Below are 10,634 nucleotides of genomic sequence, written 5' to 3'. Positions count from 1 at the left end.
GAAATGCTGCGGCCCATAAAAAAAAATTCTACGTGTTTTGTGATAAAAAAGAAGTGTGACTAATCTACATCCATTATGTCTAGCAAAAAATCAGACCATTTATGTCAGAAACAAATTATACCTTTTCTTTCTGTGGGTGTCAGCAGTGTTTTATAAAAACATGAACTTCAAATAAAATAAAAACAACTTTACAAAATAGTATAGAGCAGCAGCTGGAACATAATTATTCAGTCTGCGTGGGCAGAAGCTGCTGAATAAACCTGCAGACAGAAACACCTTAGTATGAAATAAAACATGACTCATTATTTCATGAAAAACACTCTTTTGTTGGAGATGAAATGAAGGTAAAGGAGGGACGGAGGTTTGTCGGAGGTTATAATGGCAGAACTGCTGTTAGTAGGTTTAAATATTGCATAAAATTCATGGTTAATTCAACAGCTTTGGATTTCGAGCTTCTGAGAAGCACTTGAACGCGACACCAGCACCGAGAACCCTCCTGCGGACGCATGCGCAGGAGAACGCTGGCGCTTTGGAAATATCAGCAGCAGAGAATCTGTGCAGCCCGGTGGAAGCAGCGCGAGCGCATGAACGGAGGCTCCGGTTTGACCTTTGTTCTCCGGGAACCGGGTCCTCCGGAGGCAGCGCGAGCTTCCCGCGCCACAGCAGCCCAGGTGTTCCTGCAGGGCGCGAGCACAAGGTCACATCTGACTCCAGAACAGTTCATCTGAACATATTCAGAGTTTTCCTGCGGGGCCCCTACAGACATGTTTGCATTATAATTAGTGTGAGAGGAGGTTTTACATTCATATCTGTTCCCAATCAAAAGTATGAAATATATGCAGAACATCAGGTTTTAAAAGGCTGCGGTTGGAAACAGGTTCCAGACTCCTGAAAAGTTCCTGCAACCATCAGCCATGTCATGTGACCTTCTGTCATGTGACCTTCTGTCTGATGAACTCCAGCAGTTTTTGTCATTTTTACAACATTTTATCCATTATTTTATCAAATAATTTCAACCATTATTTTGATAACATTTAGCCCTACAGGTGTCCTTTGCAGAGGGAAAACTTCCCATTCACTTTTTAAAGCATCACAACCTTGAACAAAGACAATTTCGAGAGTTTGCACCAATAAATGTTAATAATCAGATAAAATCACTTTGAGAAGTTGCAGGAAAATAAAACACATGAGCTCAGTAAAGCCACAGTGAAGTTCAGGCTGCAGGTATGACTTATAATAATTGATGTAAAAATGTCCAGATGAGCTCAGTCAACAGAAAACTAACTACCAACAGTTTAGATGATTAATCAGTCACAAAAGTCTTCATCAGTCAACAACAACAAATCATGTCCAGCTTCCTGCTTCTCAAATACACAGATTCAGTTTTTCATCTGTATTCTTCATTAATGAAATATCTTTGAGCTGTTCATCAGACAGAAAACTACAGACTGGATATAAAACTACAGACTGGATATAAAACACAGACCGGATATAAAACTACAGACTGGATATAAAACAGACTGGATATAAAACTACAGACTGGATATAAAACACAGACTGGATATAAAACTACAGACTGGATATAAAACACAGACTAGATATAAAACTACAGACTGGATATAAAACTACAGACTGGATATAAAACACAGACTGGATATAAAACTACAGACTGGATATAAAACACAGACTGGATATAAAACTACAGACTGGATATAAAACACAGACTGGATATAAAACTACAGACTGGATATAAAACACAGACTGGATATAAAACTACAGACTGGATATAAAACTACAGACTGGATATAAAACACAGACTGGATATAAAACTACAGACTGGATATAAAACACAGACTAGATATAAAACTACAGACTGGATATAAAACACAGACTAGATATAAAACTACAGACTGGATATAAAACACAGACTGGATATAAAACTACAGACTGGATATAAAACAAACTAGATATAAAACAGACTGGATATAAAACACAGACTGGATATAAAACACAGACCGGATATAAAACTACAGACTGGATATAAAACTACAGACTGGATATAAAACACAGACTGGATATAAAACACAGACTGGATATAAAACTACAGACTGGATATAAAACTACAGACTGGATATAAAACACAGACTAGATATAAAACAGACTGGATATAAAACTACAGACTGGATATAAAACACAGACTGGATATAAAACTACAGACTGGATATAAAACACAGACTGGATATAAAACTACAGACTGGATATAAAACACAGACTGGATATAAAACTACAGACTGGATATAAAACTACAGACTGGATATAAAACACAGACTGGATATAAAACTACAGACTGGATATAAAACACAGACTAGATATAAAACTACAGACTGGATATAAAACACAGACTAGATATAAAACTACAGACTGGATATAAAACACAGACTGGATATAAAACTACAGACTGGATATAAAACAAACTAGATATAAAACAGACTGGATATAAAACACAGACTGGATATAAAACACAGACCGGATATAAAACTACAGACTGGATATAAAACTACAGACTGGATATAAAACACAGACTGGATATAAAACACAGACTGGATATAAAACTACAGACTGGATATAAAACTACAGACTGGATATAAAACACAGACTAGATATAAAACAGACTGGATATAAAACTACAGACGATATAAAACACAAACTGGATATAAAACACAGACTGGATATAAAACTACAGACCGGATATAAAACTACAGACTGGATATAAAACTACAGACTGGATATAAAACAGACTGGATATAAAACTACAGACTGGATATAAAACTTACAACTGGATATAAAACTACAGACTGGATATAAAGCAGACTGGATATAAAACTACAGACTGGATATAAAACTACAAACTGGATATAAAACTACAAACTGGATATAAAACTACAGACTGGATATAAAACACAGACTGGATATAAAACTACAGACTGGATATAAAACACAGACTGGATATAAAACTACAGACTGGATATAAAACACAGAGTAGATATAAAACTACAGACTGGATATAAAACACAGACCGGATATAAAACTACAGACTGGATATAAAACTACAGACTGGATATAAAACACAGACTGGATATAAAACTACAGACTGGATATAAAACTACAGACTGGATATAAAACACAGAGTAGATATAAAACTACAGACTGGATATAAAACACAGACCGGATATAAAACTACAGACTGGATATAAAACTACAGACTGGATATAAAACACAGACTGGATATAAAACTACAGACTGGATATAAAACTACAGACTGGATATAAAGCAGACTGGATATAAAACTACAGACTGGATATAAAACCACAGACTGGATATAAAACTACCGACTGGATATAAAACCACAGACTGGATATAAAACACAGACTGGATATAAAACACAGACTGGATATAAAACTACCGACTGGATATAAAACCACAGACTGGATATTAAACTACAGACTGGATATTAAACTACAGACTGGATATAGAACTACAGACTGGATATAAAACTACAGACTGGATATAAAACTACAGACTGGATATAAAAGAGTTCGTAGCTTCAGGTCTGTAAGATGGTTCTGATCCAGAAGTGTCTTCAGCTGCAATACCAGCGAGTGCCACTAGAGGTCGGCTCCAAAAAGCCTCCGGCTCCATAGACTCCCATTCAACTTCTCTCATCAAATCCAAAGTGAATAAAATGTGTCCATCAGTTATCTCGGTGTTGTTAGCTAAAGTCACTCCTTCTTATTAGTTTTCTGGAGGTCCATCTGAAAATAATCCCTCATTCATTAGAAAAGAAGATTCAAGAAGACCTGTTTTTGGGGGCATGTCTGTTTGATTGACAGGCCTGTGGTGCAGTCAGGTTACAGCTATCGGTGGGCGGGACGTAGTATTGTCATGGTTTCCAATCAGATCGGTCAGATCCACCGCTGGCTCCTCCCCCAGCTCGTCCAAATATGGTCACTTCCTGCTCCAAACCGCTCCGAACTAACAAGATGGTGACGGACAGAATCTGAACTGGAGGATTCATAATGTTCACAAACCAACGATGACATCACTGATGGTTGATGACGTCACTGATGGTTAATGACATCACTGATGGTTCTGCTCCGACTGAAGAAACAATCTAAAGATTTATGATTATCAATTCTGAAGGATCTTTCAAACATAATTTATTATTACGAAAACATTTTGCACAAATAAGAAGAATTGAATGTTTTCATAGTCTCAACTAAAACTAAACAGACTCACTCTCATGTTCTGACACAAAGATGTCCGTCCTTCACCTGTTCTGCATTTGTTTGTCAGCTGTGATAAAGTGACCCAGGAGAAGAGTGCCGGTTTGAGAGAGTTAGTTGGTGTGAAGCCGCCGGAGGGCCGCCAGCAGCTGAACATCTGCTGAACATCTGCTGAGTCCTCTCCAGCCCAGCGGCTCATCCGGATTCCTGTTGCGTGGTGTCCAGCTGGTCGTCTGAGACCGAGGCGCTCTGCAGCAGCCGACACCGACCTGCTGTCGAGCAGAGGTCTCACAGCTCTCCGGTACCGAACCTCCTCTGCTGCTAAAGTGAAGGACACTCGTGTTAACAGTTTCTCCTGCAGCGGTCCAACATGCCTGATGGTACCGACAACATCGTGACCTCGACAGAAGCTGAGGTTTGCGTAAAAGACCACGACGTTCTGGTCGGTACTTCTACTGCAGCTCAGCAGGAGATTTAAACTGTGGGTAAAAGGTTAAAGGTCGAGAGTCCCACGTTTTAAATTCATGACAATACATACAGTATGCAGCTACAAATGAGTTGTTTACTGTGATTTCTGTTTCATAATCGTCTCTACATGGTGAAGAAAACAATCTGACCAACATATAGAATATAGCATAAAATGTATGAATATTCTTTATTGGTCTTCTCTGCTGCAACATTAATATATTTCTTTGTAACGGCAGCAGGTGTTTGTTTCTCTTTAAGAGACGAGAATCAAGCAGCTTTTTTTTCACAGACAGGAACACATTCACATATTATCTGTCATTAAATACCTGTAAAACTCATTTCACATACGAAGAACATGAATCACTGACAGCATCTCTGAATCCACAAACAGGATTAGTTTGGACGAGAGTCTGCACAGATGCAAACATGCTTCCTACAGTTCACAGCTCTTCCTGCTTCCTGTCAATCACAGATGTCAAAGTCAGAAGTACCACACACACTGATGCATGAAACAATTAGTCTTTTCTAACATATGAAACATATTTAGAGCAGAAAACTTACTGAAAACATTTTGTCAGCTGGTCTCTCATTCTCCTGTCTGTGCTTTCACATCATGGAGAGTTTGTCAGGTTGGATTCAGACTGGCTGAGTGTGGACGAGGAGATGCAGGCTTCTCCTGCTGTTGGACCGAACAGATGAAGGAGAGGAGGGAGAGGGGGAGGAGAGAGGAAGGAGGAGATGAAAGAGCTGGCGAGCCTTCATCACTCCTCTCATCTCCACTCACGGTCCTCAGCAGCATCAGAAACCCTTTCTGCTCCTGTCTGCTGCCTGTCAGCGTGGCCCCGCCTCCTGTCTGCTGCCTGTCAGCGTGGCCCCGCCTCCTGTCTGCTGCCTGTCAGCGTGGCCCCGCCTCCTGTCAGCTGCCTGTCAGCGTGGCCCCGCCTCCTGTCTGCCTTCAGCTGCTGCAGGGACAGGTGGACCCAGAAGGAAGCTCCGCCCTCACTGTCATCACCACATCACCTCGTCAACGCTCCTCATGAACCAGAGACGGGAGGAGAATAGATCAGCTGCTCATCTCTGATCTACGAGGAAGTTTTGTTTCTAAGCTTCCAGGTGATGTGTTGTTGGAAGAACACACTGAAACAGCCTGTTAACAAAGGTGTAGTGTTGTCAGTGACTCTACCTGTGATCAGGAAGCAGGAAATGAAGCTGTGTGGACGGATGACATCCGATTGGTCCGCTTCACATCGGGTTGGTGCAGAGAGGCTGAGGAGACGAGCCAACCGCCCGGCCAGCAGAGGACCGAAAGTATTCTATTGGTTGGCTGAATGTCGTGACTTCCTGTATCTGTTTCAAATTAAAAGCTGTGCAGCATTCAGTGTGTGTTAAATGTTGTGTGTTCTGAGTTGGTTTGTTGGTCATTCATGAATCACCTGGTTTGTGTTTGATTAAAGGGCGCCCCCTGCAGACATGTTGAACCACTACGTCTTCTTTTCTGGATGAGATGATGTGTAGCATTTGTGTTTATCTGATTTTACATGCATTTATTTTAATGTGTGCATAAAAAGTCCTCAATGTAAATGCTTAAAAAGAAATCTAAATCAATATTTATGTTTTTATATATATATATATATATATTCGATCTTTTCTTATCATAAATAGGCAACATTATCAAAATAAAAGAGCACACTTACAGACATATATATTTACATGAAGGCAAAAAACAAAAAGAAACACAATCTCTTCAAGGAATATTGTATTTATCAAAACAAAAAAATTATAAAGAATTTTAACGAAACAACATAAACCGGAGAATATAAATATTTATACTATGAGTAGTGTTTACAGCTGAAACACCTGCTGGTAATATCATTATTGTAGATATTCATCATTATCTCTGACGTACATCTCAGAAAATAACCATAAAGACTCCCGGCAGGACGTTTGTAGGTTTTCTGACAGAACAGCTGCTCTTATTTTCATCAGACTTGTTTTACTTCACGCCTGCAAACAAACGTTTTCACGCTTCACGTCTGTCTTCCTGAATTTCATCTCCATAATGAGGTGGCTGAAACCTGCAGGTTCCTGAACGCCTCACACGGCTGCTGCTGCTGGAAACACTCAAATCACATTCTTCATGTTTCTGTTCTTACAGACATATCAGCTGTTGTTTCATCAGATGCTGTTTCTTTGTGTGATATGTTTAATGTGATTTTTAATGACACCACAGCATCAAGTTGTTTTTCCTGATCATTCCTCTCCGGGTTTATAAACGCTGTTAACCACCTCCACTTCGATGTCTCATTTCATTATTCCAGTTTTCGTTAGGACCGGCCTGCCGTCCCGAGGCTGGTGAAACATTACCCATGGTGCATTAGGGTGAATGGGCTGTTAGGGGAAAGGGTGATTCCAGCGGCACTCGGCTATGAAGACGATGAGCCCTGCAGGGGGCAGCAGAGGAAACACTGCCATTACAATTAAGTGTTAAACACATGCTGTTCGGCCGTTAAGTAATAAAAGCAGCTGATATGAAGTCGGGATGGTGACGTCATGAGACCGGCAGCTAAAACCACCTGGACACATGATTTATGAATCTGACACACTGATTAAATGTTGCTGCAGAGCTGATTAACATCCAGGTGAAACCTCACCAACATCAAGGAGACACACCTGCTGACTGATGGAGACACACCTGCTGACTGATGGAGACACACCTGCTGACTGATGGAGACACACCTGCTGACTGATGGAGACACACCTGCTGATTGATGGAGCAGAACATCCCAGCCTGTTGCAGATGCAGCAGGACAACAGGAGAGTCTGTTGGAGGACAGGAGAGGGACCACACGACATAAACGTGTCAGATATTATCTGGTCTTTTTTGTCACATTTGTCAGAATGTGGGACTCAAATACACGACGAGTAACGGAGAGAAAACTCTTCAATGAAGGACGTCCCACAACGGGAGACACGAGACGTCCAGAGGACACGAAGGAGATTCACACTGAAAACTGGCTTCATGAGCAAAGACATGCTGGTTGGCACGACGACGACCTGATGGAGGAGGAAGGGAGACTTTATACACAGGAGAAGGGACATAATCAGACAAACAATCAGGGCGGGAGGACACGGGGACAGGAAGTGAGGACAACCGGAAAGAGACACAAAGACAGTTCCCAAAATAAAACAGGACATGAACATGAAAACCTGAAAAGACACAAACAACACAATCACAAGAAAAACACACAAACATACACACACCTCTGACACACACACACACACACACAGACAGACACGCACACACACACCTCCGACAGACACACACACCTCCAACAGACACACACACACACCTCCGACAGACACACACACACACACACACCTCCGACAGACACACACACCTCCAACAGACACACACACACACACACACCTCCGACAGACACACACACCTCCAACAGACACACACACACACCTCCGACAAACACACACACACACACCTCCGACAAACACACACACCTCCGACAGACAAACACACACACACACACCTCCGACAGACACACACACCTCCAACAGACACACACACACACCTCCGACAAACACACACACACACACCTCCGACAGACACACACACCTCCAACAGACACACACACACACACACACACACCTCCGACAGACACACACACCTCCAACAGACACACACACACACCTCCGACAAACACACACACACACACCTCTGACAAACACACACACACCTCCGACAAACACACACACACACACCTCTGACAAACACACACACACCTCCGACAGACACACACACCTCCAACAGACACACACACACACCTCCGACAAACACACACACACACACACCTCCAACAGACAGACACACACACACACACACACACACACACAGACAGACACACACCTCCGACAGCTCGTCCTGCTGCAGCTCAGCTCTCTGCTGCTGTCCACATCTGAAACACGATCTCCTGAAGGGTTTCAGAAACACTTCTAAGTGTTTCTCTGAGACGCGCCTCCTTCCTCCATCTTCATGACAACGAAGACACCGAGAACCCGGCTGTAGACTCACAGTTCGTTTTGGTTCTGATGAGCTCCCGTGTGGAGAAGACGATGGACACTCAGTAGGGTTTGCAGGGAGCGCTGGTGCAAACGGACTATATTGGTAATATTTATATTTTTTATAAATTATTGATAAATAACTTTTAGTTCAATAAAGACAACCTAGGGACATTTCTGGAGTGCATCCCGGACAAGGCCCCACAAATGTTACAGTGAAAAATAACAATAACAATAGTTGACTTTATTGAACTAAAAGTTGGTCCAGCATACAAACCCAGTATCAGGTGTCCTCGTCTTTCTGTAGGAGCTGCACTGAACCGTCCTCTGAGGTCAGGAGGTGTGGAGAAGGAAGTAAGGCATTTTAAGACTGTGGACAAAATGCTTGAAATTGTTTGACTTCCTTGATAAATTAACTCGTACTCTTTCTGCCCATTACCTACATTCCCTTCTGGGTCGGGGGGCTTAAAAAAACGTACTCTTCACAGTGTTTGTGGAACTGACTGTGATTTGTCTCTCGGGTCTCCTCAGCAGCTCGATCCTCAATAACATGCGGTGCGTTTCTTCCTCCGGCTGTCTTCCAGCGGCGTGGGACCGCCTGTTCCTGCAGCAGCGTCCTGGCCCAGATATGTCAGCCAAGAAACATCTTCCACCAACGGCTGTCATTCGTATGCAGGACAAACGATTACAGAGCTCAGAGACAACAGGCAACACAACACAGAGAACACCGAGTCAGACAGGACAGCAGCTGGGACTGAAATCCTATCTCCTACTTCACCCTGCAAGACAAACCGTGGCAGAAGAGTTTTCTCAACAATATAATAATATATTAAATTATAGTTTCTGCTTTTAATCAGGTTTTGTAAAAAGGATAAAGTGGTTCACTTTTAGAACCTCGGACAGCCTCCTTCGAACAAAACAATACAAGAAGTGTATTTTATTTTAACCTTCAAAGCTGCCACTGATTTCCTGTGATAGAAACTAATGTAGAATTACTTTGTGAGGACAAATTAATGTAATATTCTTATTCTCACCTTCAAAGCAGCCATTGTTTTCCATTTATTTTTTTTATAAGAAATTACCATAGAGGACACTTATGACTACAATTATTATCTCACAGCTGTCCGTCTCCCTGCATGTCTGTCCAAATACATTATTATTTTTTATTAATATTTGACTAGCCTGACACTTTCTCTGACTGTAGCTCAACTGTAACCAGTTTAGGCTAAAAAAAAATGTCTGTAGTTCTCTCACGCTCGTGATAAAAACATTCCTCTAAAGCTCAATTCTGGGGCTGTTCGTTAAATAGTTTTCTAATAAATAGTAAATTTATCAATTCATGATCAACTACCTAGCAATTCTGGTTAGTTCCGGCCAACTTCTGGATTAAGCCCCGCCCTCTCCTAGTGCAGCTGTGGATACAGTGTGTGTCAACACTCACATATGTAGTGAAGACACCAATAAGTTGAACTCTGATAGAAAAACAAGGTGGTTGTCATGACAGCAGGCGATGCTCCACAGACACATCTTCAACCAGACAGCCAGAAGTCAAAGTGGACGCCCAACATCAGCGTCACCGAGTTATTGTGCTGAACATTGGACCTGAAAAGGTTTTCTGCAGAACATGATGTCAGTGACGTTGACCTTTGGGTAATAAAACAACATCATTTCCTCTTGTTAGACATTCATGTGAATTCTTGTCATAATTAGTGTGAATTCTTGAGTTATGTCCACAAACTTGTGTTTTGAGGTGTCAGTGACCTTTGACCTCCAGAATCTATTCAGAATATAGACAAAACAAGAAGTCAGAAA

This window comes from Embiotoca jacksoni, unplaced genomic scaffold (genome assembly GCF_022577435.1).
Source record: "Embiotoca jacksoni isolate LCO1_2020_lvr unplaced genomic scaffold, fEmbJac1.0.p SCAF_21, whole genome shotgun sequence".
Classification (NCBI taxonomy): Eukaryota; Metazoa; Chordata; class Actinopteri; family Embiotocidae; genus Embiotoca; species Embiotoca jacksoni.
This window is presented reverse-complemented; position numbering follows the sequence as displayed.